Here is a 15,063-nt window from a genome sequence, read left to right on the forward strand (position 1 = left end):
CGGACACTGTGGTGAGGATGGTGACTGCTTATGAAGGGAGTGCTGATGAGCAGTAATGATGGTGATGGTCTTCAGGTGCGGGTGATTGATGATCGTGTGCAGGTGAGGAACAGGAGGGATGCTGGGAAACGTAATGCCGGTGCAGGTGACTGTGACAGTACAGAGAACGACGGTCGAGCTGGAGGATGAGCCAGGTGGTGGCCATGTCCCCAGTCAGGATGGTGGACCACAGCGGCAGCACTGGAGGGAGGAGCCATGGTGTTGACAGCTTCAGTGCCACCTTGGGTACGAGTGATGACGGAGGTTGAACCCACGGCGCATGGAGTGGATCCATGGAGTGGATCGATGGCAATGACCCAGACGACTGCTACAGAGTCGCAACGACGACCACCTGAGATGGATGCAGGGATACCAAGGGCAGAGGCAGAGCCTGAGGGAGGGCGGAGCTTGCTGGAGCAGTAGGGGTAGAGGGCCGTAGAGCAAGGGCTCGCCGCTGAATGGGACTGCCGACTCAGACCTGTCCTCAGATGGAAACCCCTCAGGCTATGGGGTCATGCTTGACCGCTCCTTTTGATGCGGGCTCTGACGTCACGGCGGAGTCGTTCACTCCATCTGCGGTGAGTCTCTGACTGGGAACTGGGCTGGGCACATTTCTGGATCGGGGCCGTTTGCTCTCCAGACACTTCAACAAGGTTTCCCTCCAGTTCAAGCCGGTGGTGTCTGAGAGGTTGCTGGGGCCGTGGAAGTTCGCCCTGATCCAGAACAAGCTCTTCAGGGTTTCATCCTCCAGCAGACTGGTGATTGCAAGGTGAGAAAACACAGACGAAAAAGACAGGAAATTGTGGCTCTCCTGTGCTACGGTGATGAATTTTTCCCATTCATCCATTTGGGAGGTCCGGTCTTCTGTAACAGGTTGCTTGCGCAGGAACACACAACGAAGTAAATGATTTTTAAACAAGTCTTTACTTAGTAATCCAACAGGAGATAATACAGGAACAGGTAAAACACAACACAAGGAATATACGAGACCAGACACTGTGGTGAGGATGGTGACTGCTTATGAAGGGAGTGCTGATGAGTGGTAATGATGGTGGAATCAGGTGCGGGTGATTGATGATCGTGTGCAGGTGAGGAACAGGAGGGATGCTGGGAAACGTAGTGCTGGTGACTGTGACAAACCAAGGGTTCCCAAACTTTTGAACCAGGTTATTTGAATAAATTCAGCAATTTTTTTGTTTTGTGGACTATATGTAAATATCTTTGATCTCTCTTATTTTGTTAAAATTATTCAAATTTTCAAAAATTCTGCAAGGGGTTCCCAATCTTTCGCATGGTACTGTATTTCTAACAAACCTAACATTATATAATAATATTGTTGACAAATCATTTATGCTCCTAGATTCTTCCATGCTGATGCCAGCAGAGTTGAATGGACCTCCTGTCAGATAACATCTCCAAGTTATGAACAATATGGCTAGTAAGTAAAGTCTCAAACTTAAACTTGTCTGTCATTCTGTGTAGGGCTGGGCGATATATCAAATGCTTTTGTCACGCGCATTTCGTCAGTAAAGCCGGTTCCCTGATTACCGCTAAATTGCCATCACCTGCTTTCAAATGGAGCGGCATTTAATAGACAGAGCCGTAGTTCACTGACAAACCACGCAATATCGCGTTCAATATCGACGGCGATTCATATCGATATTGAACGCGATATTGCGGGGGTTATCAGTGAACTACGGCTCTGTCTATTAAATGCCACTCCTTGAGTACCTTATTGCTTTTATAAAACGGATACCACACAATACAAATATTAAAGCCAAAAATATGTATCAATGCAACTTTTATGAAGTAAACTTTCACTAAAGCATTCCTTCTGATGGGTAAAATAGTCCCTGACCATGAACTCATTACTCATTTACTGAGTAATCCACTATTTTGCAGAGGGGGTCAGAATGACAATTTGACTTCAGCAATCTTTGTTTCATTATATGCCAACAGTGGCAATTTCTACAATGGTAAAAAGCACTTCTTCCTTTTTTGCCTCAACTTTTCATGCGAACTTAGCCCCGTTTCGAACTAAACTGCCAGTGTGAAAGCATCCTAAGAGTATTCAAGATATCTTAATATCCTTCTAGATTCTCAAGGCCTGTACACACCGGGACGAATATCAAACACGCTTATCGCCAGCATTTTTCGAGACGCTTTTGTGTGATCATACCCAAGCGATTTGACAGTATGTGGCGCTTGTGCTTAACGTTAGTGCAAATAAAATATTTATGATATTAAAGGTGCTATAGAGGATGTTTTGTTTTATACACTGCCATGATTGGCCAAGAGGGCCAATCCGCGCACGTCTCTCACAAGGAATATAATGGCAGTGATTGACAAGGCAGAGGGCCAATCGTTTATGCGATGATCACGTAAACGATTGGCTGATGTTTTTAAGGCCCTACCTCGTGCACAGATGATGTATATTGATATTATTCCTTTCAAAGCACCTAATAAATAGTCTTTTATCAGTTAGTAAAGACAGTTTCAAGTAATATTGCAAAAATGTATAAAACAAAACATCCTCTATAGCACCTTTAATAAAGTTAAATAAGATAAAAAAGCAGATATAAAATGGCATATATACAACATATGAGAGATGGTAGTCAGAAACGGTAGTGCAAATAAGTCACAATGACAGTAGTGCAAGTGAACGGTAGTGAATAGACATTAAATAGAATTTCTCAACTATATTTCTTGAATGTAAAAGAAAAAAAACAGTAAAAATACAGAAATAATATACATCTATTGGTGTGGCCAAGAACTGGCAGAGCACCCATAGCGTGCGTGTAACGAAGGCAGGACTCAGAGTAAGATCCACACGCAAAGCTTTATTAAACGTCAGATCAAATTGTCAGAAAGGCACAATCTTTATCAATAAACCACAAATTTGAGCTTTAAACCAGCACATTTTCACCTGAAAAACTCTTAAAACTACATATCATGACATAATAACAGTAATATGTTTAAATTATGCGGGGTTTCTCCTTTACTATTGACGCTTGCTGGTTAGTACGAGATGCATTCTGGGATACCTGGCTGTCTCAAGTCTGCACAAGTCACCTCTCGATGCATCCTCGATAAAAGGGGCGGATCAAGAACACATCTGGGGATTTGAACTGAACTTGGCTAGATGCGAACTTTGAATTGGAACAGTACTTGGACAGCGACTGATGACGTTTCACAAGTCCACAAGAACACAAGTACGCATATTGAGAAACGGCCCTAGCCCTGAGGTGATGTGTGTATGAGTCTTTTGTAGTCTGTGTAATGAGCTGCAGCTGGGTGTGGGGATTAACAAGGAGAGAACATGTGACTGGCAGAAAGGATTGTGGGAGATGTAGTCCGGGGCGTGACAGGGACAGACGGTGATCATGACAGTGCGTCTCAATCAGCTCCCTAGTTCAGTAGTTAGGGCACTGATCAGGGAGTCGGCCACATTCATTTACACGGTATACTGATACACGATCTAGGAAGCTAGGGAGCTGATTGAGACGCAGGGATAGTTTGTAGGGGTCTTCCTTGTCTACTTACTTTCTCTTCGTCTCTTTCTCAAAGTAAAGTTTATTAAGAATGAGAATCTAGAAGGATATTAAGAAGGATATTAAGATATCTTTAATATCTAATAATTTGCAGGCATGCAAACTTTGGAAAAAGTGTACTTATGGCACTCAGGTATGTTCTATGCAACTGAGATGATAGAAAATCACGAGATACATTTCTAGTTTCAACATTATTTGTTCTTCAGACATTGCTCTTTAAAACAAAAAAAAAAAGTATCAGCTGTATGCAAAGTGACCCACATTTGGTTTTTGACCACTGAAAATGTGTACATTTTACCAATTTGAACCATCGAGGGCCTTTTAAATGAAGATACCAAAAGGAAAGTTTGTATTTTTTGCTCTATTGAATTTATTTGTGCTGTTGCTTGCAGTAGATTGTAGATTCTTTGTTCTTATTTTCTTTATTTTTATGTGATGGTAATCCTTTTTTCCCTGAATAGCACATACAGAACTGTACTGAAACCATGATACAAACTGAACCGTGAGCAATTCTAACCATTACACCCCTAATAGCCACTGACACTGCCAATACAGACTGGATGTGCCACTAAGACGTGCCATTGGCTTCTGTACATCGGATGTCATTATTGTAAATAAAAATCATAAGGCAAAGGAAAATAGAGTACAGTTGGTGCAGTGCTGCAAAAGCTATGAATTTATGAAGTGATTTCAAACCTTGCCATTTTCTTATAATATATATAATAATATATAATTAATATATGTGTACTTGGTGTATGACAACAGTCTGTTTTTGCATATTTATAATTTCTATCTTTCCAATCCTATACAGACGCAGTAATGAAATGGAGTCAAGATGCAACTGAGAGGAGATGATAAAAAACATGCTTCTGAGCACCTTCATGCACAACAAGAAAGGAAGGAGTGGGACACACACAATAATATTTTTAAAAAGACTTCATAAGAATGTTATGGATTGTTGTTTGTTATTTATGTTGTTTCTAAATGTTATGTACGAGCAATTCCAGCATTATGGATGTGACATTTGCAGGCATAACTTGAAACATAAATATTTATAGAATGTATTCATTACCAATATATTGAATCATCTGTTTATATTTTTCTAAACCCCTGAAAATAGAGTCTAGACATCAGAAAAATTTCAACCTATAACTGCGTTTTATATTTTAGATGAGGGAAATGCACTTGCTTTGCGGACATGACAAAAAAACGGACAACATATTTTTTTTACTTAGCAACAGTATCTACCAAATGGAGATTGATTGACTCTTCACAGAACATAACATATCTATTTTATTTTGATTTGCGTTTTCGCATTTAGGAAAGATCAATGTTACAGACGTGATGGTTTTGAAAGCGGAATTTATTTGACTATAAAAATTTTCTAGTGGACTATATATTACATTAATATAATAAACCATAATGAGCCTTTGATATATATAGGCATAATTTAATACGTGCTCAAGCGCATGCAGAAAGCTTGCTGCAAATCACTGACAAAAATAGCCTAATAATTATTGTGTCGGGAAATGTCAGGAATGCAAGTGATCTCTGCCGGTGCCTCCATGTCATGTAAGTGCATTAATACTTAGCATAAAAACGTGCACATTTATCTAGGTCAACGTTAAAGTGTGCGATCCATATTAAAATAAATCTTCATATCAGAAACAGACGCACTTGCAACCTATAAGTTGTGGCTATTTAAGTTTTAAAATGATCTAACTGACCGACACATCTATTTCGTTGTTGATCATATGTGTTATTGATCAAGATCATGTAATAGCTGTCATAAAAAAAATAAATAAAAAAAACATCATTAATTTATTATATAATTAAGGTACAAATATTTATCTAAAAATGCAATATTGGATAAAGATGTAATTTTGCTAAGTGTACCCCTCATATGTGGTGGATAATAGCGATTTCCTTCAAATTTCTATTAAAACAGCTGTAAAATACAGAACTAAATGCACAAAAAATGGTTCAGTAAGATTGATATTTGCATGGAATTGCTCGTAAAATATGTTTTTTTTAACCCACTATTATATGTTTTTGTTATTTCTGGGTATACACATATACAATCACATATGGACTTTACGTTGAAATAAATGTTTTAATTGAATGCAAAGTGTAAAGTGTTTATTTGACGCAGAAGCAGTATAAATGATGTCTAAAGTGAGTCTGCAGCTGATTTTGTAACACATTTTAACTAAATTTTAACCTTCTTGAGACATCCTATAAATGTCAATATTGGACGTCCAAACGACGTCGTAAAAAGACGTCATAAAAACTTCTGGCTCCTCATGGGACGTCTGTTCAACGTGCAACAATGACGTCCAAACAACGTCGAAAAAAGACGTCCAAACGACGTCGAAAAAAGACGTCATAAAAACTTTCATTCTGGCTCTTCTGGGGACGTCTTTTCAACGTCCGACAAAGACGTCGAAATGACGTCTTTTGGACGTCCATTTGCTCAGTGGGTTTCACCTCCCACGTTTGCGAACTCGGACTAATCAAATCAACTGATACATTTCAAGTAACATTAGGCTATACTGTGTACTATTATAGCTACCATTTGCAGTGAATAGAATCTTAAGGCATCTTTACACAGAAAAAGCGGCACAGAAACCAACTCTGAAGCGGAATAAAATCACAAAAATGTGCATTTACACAGACTGTTTAATGCTCCTCTGTAGCGGCATAAATGCATTTACACAGGAATTAAAATGGCGGGAAACAATGCTTTGAACATAAGTATTTCAAAACTAACAGTTTTAACAAAATTAATTTAAAAATAATTAAATAATAAACAATGAAATATAACTCGAAATAAAAAAAAAAAAACGAAAATTTAAAGTAGTAAACTGCGTGCTATATCTCACGCTTTGATGTTTGTCATAATAAAAATTGAACGATGCAACAAAAAATTATTCATTATTACACCGGAATAAAAGAACTAAGACACTACAACCATATCTGACCCATTTTACCTGACATAATTTTAAATGGTTAGTTCACCCCAAAATAGTCGACGTGACTACAGTGGTTCAACCTTAATCTTATGAAGCGACGAGAATACTTTTTTGTGCGCAAAAACAAAACAAAAACAACTTTATTCAGCAATTTCTTCTCTTCCCTGTCATTAGCCTTATGTAGTTGCTGCATTAAGCACAGTGCAGTGCTTCCGTGTTTACGTCCGAATGCCGGCCTAGTATTGGCTGACGCTGATCACGTGAGCGGCACGACGCATGCATGTGATGCTGACGCAGGCGTTCTGACGTAGAACCTTGAAGCGCTGGATGTAAACAACATATGAGAATGACACAGAAGAGAAGATATTGTTGAACAAAGTCGTTTTGTTTTTGCGCACAAAAAGTATTCGCGTCGCTTCAAAAAATTAAGGTTGAACCACTGCAGTTACGTCGACTTTTTTTAAACAATGTCTTTAGTACCTTTCTGGACCTTGAAAGTGTTGATTATCTTGCTGTCTATGGATGAGTCATATAGCTCTCGGATTTCATCAAAAATATCTTAATTTGGTGTAGAACGACATGAGGGTGAGTAATTAATGACAGAATTTTCATGTTTGAGTGAACTAACCCTTTAAATTTGATAAAATGAAAGTTAGAAAAAAAAGAATCCTAAAAGTGAAATTTAATTGATTATTATCAATATAATTTTAAAAATCCTTTGTTGGAACTTGTTTTGTCACATATCTGCTCTCTTTTGTTGGTTCAGTGATACAGTGCTCCCATTATGTCATCAGAGGCACACTTTGTATAAGGGCTGGAAAAACATGTTGAGTGTGTATATGTGTGTGTGCATGTGTGACTATTTTCTGCCCACTCAGATGAGAAAATACTTTTTTTAGACTTTTTCCACTGAGTTATGACTTGCTGGGAACCCTTGATGTCAAAGTATTATGTTTCTATTGTGTTGGCATTGGCTGTTAAGAGTTTGCGAAAGTGTTTGTTGCAAAGTGTTACATAATGCATTGCTGTACTGCATGTGCTGAGATTGGGAATTGTAACAGAGAGACATGCAGAAATGTTGCATTTCCAACTTGCTGTATGAGGCACACATTTTCCCATGGGAAAAATCTCATCTCCTCCACAGCTTGCCAAGAAGGAGACATAATTTCAAAATGAACAGTAAGGAGGACTGAAGCCAGAGAAGAGGCACTGCAAATTGTCTTTCCCCATGAGGCAGTGAAGCCGAGACACTTTGAACAACTTAATTGAAAGGAAAAACTGTTTGTATTTTGGCTTACAATGCTTAGAAAAATGATTCTGCAGTAATTATGTCCACGTCAGCTGTATGACATAAGCTTGGTGGTTCTGCAGGCTGGTTGAAATGCTCAATGTTGTAAACCTAGCCACACACACCCGGTATTCCTCAGAGTAACGACACCGCAGAACAGGTTAGGCTTATAGAAGCGATGGAGAGGCTTAAAAAGACACTCCCTCAATTCCTAGTAAGCATTGGTTTTTCACTTTATCAGTCATTATATTCACATACCGTGAACTGCATAGGTGGAGGACAGACAGTTGTTCAAATATGACTCTGCACATTATTAGAAGGTTATATAAATGGTAGCAGTTTGCAAATTCTGTTATCAGATGTGAATTGATAGCTTAATACCTCAGATAGCAGTTTAAATAAATACATTCACAAGACTTGAAGTGGGAAATGTAAATATGCTTTTAAACAAATCATTTAAAAAGCAAACAAACAAAAACGTAAAGACAAGTGCTGTTGGTTAAAGTCATTTTCACTTAAAATTGAATGATGATCCTGAATAGGCATATCAGTGAATGAATAAGAGTTAGCATATAGTGCCTCCTGCTGGACAAAGAAGGTAATTTTTAAATTAAAAAACAGTTCAATTTAAACTACTTGAACGTTTTGTAACATTATACTGTACATTATACTATATTGTCGATGTCACTGTTTAAGTTTAAGATCTTTGTTCTAGAAAATTCAGTTTCACCTTAGACAATTCACGTGATCTACGCAGAATATGTCCTGGTGTAAGGCAGGAAGTGATTCACAGTCAGAAAAATATTTGGTTCACAGGAAGTCAGGACAATTGAAGGAAGACTTAAAAAATGCACAGCACTTATTTCTCAACTGTAGACAGCATGATTGCTACAACCTTACATGTAATAGGGTTTTACCAAAGAACTTTCTTTCCAAGAATGACTTATACACAGAGCTGGCTAGATTACTTATGAATTGTAATCAGGTACTCATGACAAAATTTGTAATCAGTAATATAATCTCTTAGATTACACATGTTTGGTAATGTAATCTGATTACTTTTGGATTACATTTAGATTACTTTTGTGCTAACCCTTATTTGATGTCACATATATTGTAGGATAATCTTGTACTATTTTGACAGATACAAAGAAAAAAATATATTCCAAAAAATATATTCTATTCACCAACAAATGCCTCAACAGATTCTTTTTAAAGTGCAATGTATGAACAGTTAATACTTCAAAATACTAACACTAATGTACAAACCCGATTCCAAAAACTTTGGGACACTGTACAAGTTGTGAATAAAAAAGGAATGCAATAATTTACAAGAGTTTCGTTGCAAAACGAGATAAATCCATTTTTTTAATTTTTCAAAAATCTTGTTTTTTGGTTGTGCATTCCAATTAATATCAATTCAACTGCAGTTGGTTTGTTTTGATTTAAACCTTCATAACTTAAAAAATACAGCTAAGAAGCACCATAAAACAAAATAATAACATGATAACAATAATAAACATGTTTTGACAAAAATGTTAAAAACGGATTTATCTCGTTTTGCAACGAAACTCTTCATATATTTTTATTCACAATAGAATATAGATAACATATCAAATGTTGAAAGTGAGACATTTTGAAATGTCATGCCAAATATTGGCTCATTTTGGATTTCATGAGAGCTACACATTCCAAAAAAGTTGGGACAGGGAGCAATAAGAGGCCAGAAAAGTTAAATGTACATATAAGGAGGACCAATTTGCAACTTATTAGGTCAATTGGCAACATGATTGGGTATAAAAAGAGCCTCTCAGAGTGGCAGTGTCTCTCAGAAGTTAAGATGGGCAGAGAATCACCAATTCCCCCAATACTGCGGCGAATAATAAAGAGGACATAAAGAGGACAAGGACAACCCAAGTTGTTATCAGCACTCAGTTCAGAAGCCTGCATCTCTGATGGTATGGGGTTGCATGAGTGTGTGTGGCATGGGCAGCTTACACATCTGGAAAGGCACCATCAATGCTGAAAGGTATATCAAAGTTCTAGAATAACATATGCTCCCATCCAGACGTCGTCTCTTTCAGGGAAGACCTTGCATTTTCCAACATGACAATGCCAGACCACATACTGCATCAATTGCAACATCATGGCTGCATAGAAGAAGGATCCGGGTACTGAAATGGCCAGCCTGCAGTCCAGATCTTTCACCCATAGAAAACATTTGGCGCATCATAAAGAGGAAGATGTGGCAAAGAAGACCTAAGACAGTTGGGCAACTAGAAGCCTGTATTAGACAAGAATGGGACAACATTCCTGTTCCTAAACTTGAACAACTTGTCTCCTCAGTCCCCAGACGTTTGCAGACTGTTATATAAAGAAGAGGGGATGCCACACAGTGGTAAACATGGCCTTGTCCCAACTTTTTTGAGATGTGTTGATGCCATAAAATTTAAAATCAACTTATTTTTCCCTTAAAATGCTACATTTTCTCAGTTTAAACATTTGATATGTAATCTATATTGTATTCTGAATAAAATACTGAAATTTGAAACTTCCACATCATTGCATTCTGATTTAATTCACAATTTGTACAGTGTCCCAACTTTTTTGGAATCGGGTTTGTACCTGTTGGTGTTTGCAGATAGTAAACACTGAATAAAACAAAATTACATCTTGTGATTTTAAAACATATTTACTTAAAATGAAAGGATTAGTTCACTTTCAAATTAAAATTTCCTGATAATTTATTCACACCCATGACTTCCAAGATGTTCATGTCTTTCTTTTGTCAGTTGGAAAGAAATGAAGGTTTTTGATGAAAACATTCCAGGATTATTCTCCTTATAGTGGACTTCAATGGCCTCCAAACGGTTGAAGGTCTAATTTACAGTTTCAGTGCAGCTTCAAAGCGTTCTAGAGAAACCATCACTCATTTTCTAAGTGTATTACTGCCCTCCACAGGTCAAAGTTTGAACTAAATGGTCATATACAATTATCCTGACTACGTCAGACTTCCTACTTCCGCTCAATTTCATTTCGCTTCTGTCTACGAAGCAAAGTGAAGTAGCAGAGTCTGGTATTACCAGGCTAATATACAATATGCTTGTGTAAGTATATAACAATTAGTTCAAACTTTGACCTGTGGAGGGCAGTAATACACTTAGCAGTGTCTACACTGCTGGAATTCTAATAGAGAAGAAGAAGAGAGCTAGTTCAAGATGAGCATTTATGGTTAAAACGTATATAATTTTACTTTTTTTTTTTAGAAAATGAGCAATGGTTTCTCTAGATAAGACCCTTATTTCTCGTCTGGGATCGTGTAGAACGCTTTGAAGCTGCACTGAAACTGTCATTTAGACCTTCAACCGTCTGGAGGCCATTGAAGTCCACTATAAGGAAAATAATCCTGGAATGTTTTCATCAAAAACCTTCATTTCTTTTCGACTGAAGAAAGAAAGAAGGACATGAACATCTTGGATGACATGGGGGTGAGTAAATTATCAGGAAATTTTAATTTGAAAGTGAACTAATCCTTTAAGTAAATTTATAAAACAGCAACATTACAAAAACAAATATTGAAAAACATGAAATTCACAGCAATATCACTGCTACATCAAATATTTCATCATATATATTATTATTATTTCATATATATTTAATCTATATATATCATCTATAGTTCCCCCTCACTGCCGGAAAAACTCGAAGAATCACGAACATATACAAGCGGCAAGTTTATTATGAAAAAAATATAAGCGTTAAAAAAATGAAAAATTATGATAATCAATGAATTGTGAACAATTTACTGCCATTGTGTTATTCATTTGTAATCATGTAATCCATAAAAAAGTAACTGTAGTCTAATTATGAGTATTTTAAAAAGTAGTTTACTCTAATTACAAGTACTTGTTTTTTGGAATCTGATTACATAATCCAGATTACATGTAATCCATTACTACTATACACACACACACACACACACACACACACACACACACACACTATATATATATATATACGACTGAAGTAGGCCCTACATGTTTTATTTAATTTAATTTATTTATTTAATTTATTTTTTATTTCTGAAATACTTTTTACAGGCTTGCAGCACATTGTAAAATGTGTTTGGCTTAAGCGCTCCACGGAATATTTGTTGCATGCTGTCATGAATGGAAATGAATTCATTCAATTCATGAGTCTGAGTAGGAGCGCAGTGACTGCAGCAGCAGCTAGAGAGCGCGCGCTCACTGTCACATTTTTTACTCGCGCTAGTCGGACTCGGACTGCAGCTCACAGAAGGAGAGACCATGGGAGAGACTCAGGGGAGCAGATGAAGCAATCTGGACACAGTGGGAATGCGCGTACAGACTGTAAAAGGATACGGTCACTCTGCTCTCTCTGACCGTCTGTGGCCGATTCTAGTGAACTTTGACAGTATTTACGGACTGGAATTTATTAATGGTTGCTTTGCGGTATAGTAGTCCTATTGATTTTGATTTTGACTGATTGAGAAGTGTGCTCGTAAAGTGCCCTTGGCGGGCGCAAATCTTTTTTTCTAGAATGACTGAACTGAATTTGCCTATATGAGATTGGAACTTGCATATTTGTTTATTGCAATGTTACATATAGGGTTTATTTTCTGCACACATCTGATCGCTGCAATTTACAGTCATGTGAAAATTGTGACTGTATATAATAATAATATTTGAATATTCTTTATAAATAATAACTACATAGGTGTAAGTTTATCTATATTTATCTATCATACTGGTGTGGTATGTTTTGACTTGATGATCCACTTGCTGTCTAAAGGATTTGCAGCTCTGCAAACCTCTACTGTGTATCATAATCTTGATTCTGTCTGCTAATTTTACACTTTAAGTTTATAAATAGCAATGGTTAAATTCCTTAGATTGTAGGATATAGAAGTGACTGTATCTGTCCACATTGTACTTTAAATAGGCTGCTTTATTTTGAGTCAGTACCCATACCTCATTCTGTGGCATCAGTCATTCATTTCTTATGCTTGTAGCAAAAGTCTTATCACAGAAAATTTGAAATATTTTTTCCTTCTCAAGGCCATTAAAAAGACTGGATGCTTTAGGCTGCAGAAACATCTGGAAGTTGAGTCCCTCTAGAGAGGTTGCAACATACACAAAACAACATGAGAAACACAAGGAAATATTGAGACTGATCTGACTTCATATTCCAGGCCACAGTGAGTTGAATGAGAAACGTGCTGTAATGATTTTGTCCCTTTGAAGCTTCTGTTTTATTGGCAGTAGGTTTTAATATTTAACCCGATAGCATTACCGGTGCTAGTCAATAATAAACCCGATAATGACCTTTCATGCCTTTTGGACAGAGTCTAAAAACACAAAAGGTGCTCAGTAGGTTTCCACACTCTGTGGAATGTAACCTTCAGCAATTATTAAATTATTTCTTTAAAAAAAGTCCTGTTTTGAATAAATATGTCACCAAAAATAGATCATTACACATCTAACTGTAGCAGTTTTAAGTTGCTAAGGGCTGAAGGTTGGAATGCTCTTCTCTGTAAGTGTTCTTGAGGAGTGAGTTGTTATGAGGAGCCTGGGAAGATTAACACAGCTGTGAAATCTCTCAGTGATTCTTGTTTGTACAGTCACAATCTAGGTCAAATGTCCCACTGAACAGAGAGCTACCAACTGTTTGCTTCTAGATCCATTTATTTATTTATTTTTATGAATCACATTTTTTATATTTTCATTTATAATACCACTATATACAGTCAAACCAAAATTTATACAGACACCTTAAACATTTCATTCATTATTAGTTTATTCACTATAGTAAAAAAAAAATGGTAATAAAATATGACAAGATCTCAGAGTTAAACTGTCAGAAAATATTAATCTTAATTATATCAGATAACACAAAGCAAAACATGGTCAGGTCAAAATGTCTGAATAATTTTTGGTTCCAAATTGTTATCAGTTTTACTGGTAGTTCACTGTATAAAGAACTTTTGGGTATAATCCTAATCAAAGTCCCCTTAAGAAAAGTCATTTCACTCGGCGGCCATCTTTGAAACGCCTCTCGGTCATCCTGGGCATCATGCAATCTCTTTGAATGGGGAAACATCAAATTCTCCAAAACTGTTCGCCAACCTTACGATTAAATTTCATATTTGAAATCACTTATGAAATCTAACAACAACCTGTTCATAAAATTTAGTATAGTTTCTAAACCCTCGAATCAACCATTTTTCAGGTTGGATCAAGCTAATGCGCATGCGCGTCTCTTCGGAGGCGCGCGTCTGAAACCGGTGATTGAAGTGACGCGATGACTTTACCAGTCGGCGATTGGCTCTTATTTAGAAGGCGGGACTTATTCCGCCATATTGCGCGTTACACTTTCTCCCATTCAAAACAGTACTAGTGACACATCTTTTGTTATTCTCAAACTTTTTTCCCAGTGGGCCGCACAATGGTCCAAATGAAAGTCTCACGGTCCGCATATAATTTACATATGACGTCACCAATACAAACCAATCAGATTTAATGTTATCGTATTAGCAAATACTATTATTATACCAAGATGTTGCACACAATAAATAACAAATAAAAACTAACTTACTGACATTAGCTTTACAATAATTATCAGTAATGCTCAATGAACACACAAACTGTATATACATCACTTTAAGTTGCTATTTAATTCTGTATGACTTTCTGACTTTCTTCAACAGCATCGCAATAGTCACCAAACAATCACATGTTACTCAGCTCTTTTTACAAACAACATTGAGCGCATTGTAATTACAATCTCTGACGATATCAAGCATTCTGTCATGTCGCAATCCCTCGCGCAGCATCGGATCCGCGAGCGCGCGCAGAGTTGGACTCATTCCAGCCGCGGGTGCGCTGATGCGGTTATTTTTACTGATTTAAAATACATCAAACAAACACATCGATTTCACAGTTCAGTCTTTTGAAATTGTAGGTTTTGCTTGTCAAGTAGCCTAGTTTACTACAGAGCAAACAGGAAGGCCGTCCATCTCGCTCAACTGATTCTTCCATTTTCTTACCTTCGATGCTGTCTCTTCTTGTTTGCATGTGTTCCTTCATTGTATGTTCCTCATTTTGTTTTTCTCCTGTAATAACAACTTTGACCATTTTTGACCAGGCTTAAATTTACAAAATTAATGGCTACTGTTTGAATTCTTCCTAAGCGC

The sequence above is a fragment of the Chanodichthys erythropterus genome, chromosome 17 (genome assembly GCF_024489055.1).
Source record: "Chanodichthys erythropterus isolate Z2021 chromosome 17, ASM2448905v1, whole genome shotgun sequence".
NCBI lineage: Eukaryota > Metazoa > Chordata > Actinopteri > Cypriniformes > Xenocyprididae > Chanodichthys > Chanodichthys erythropterus.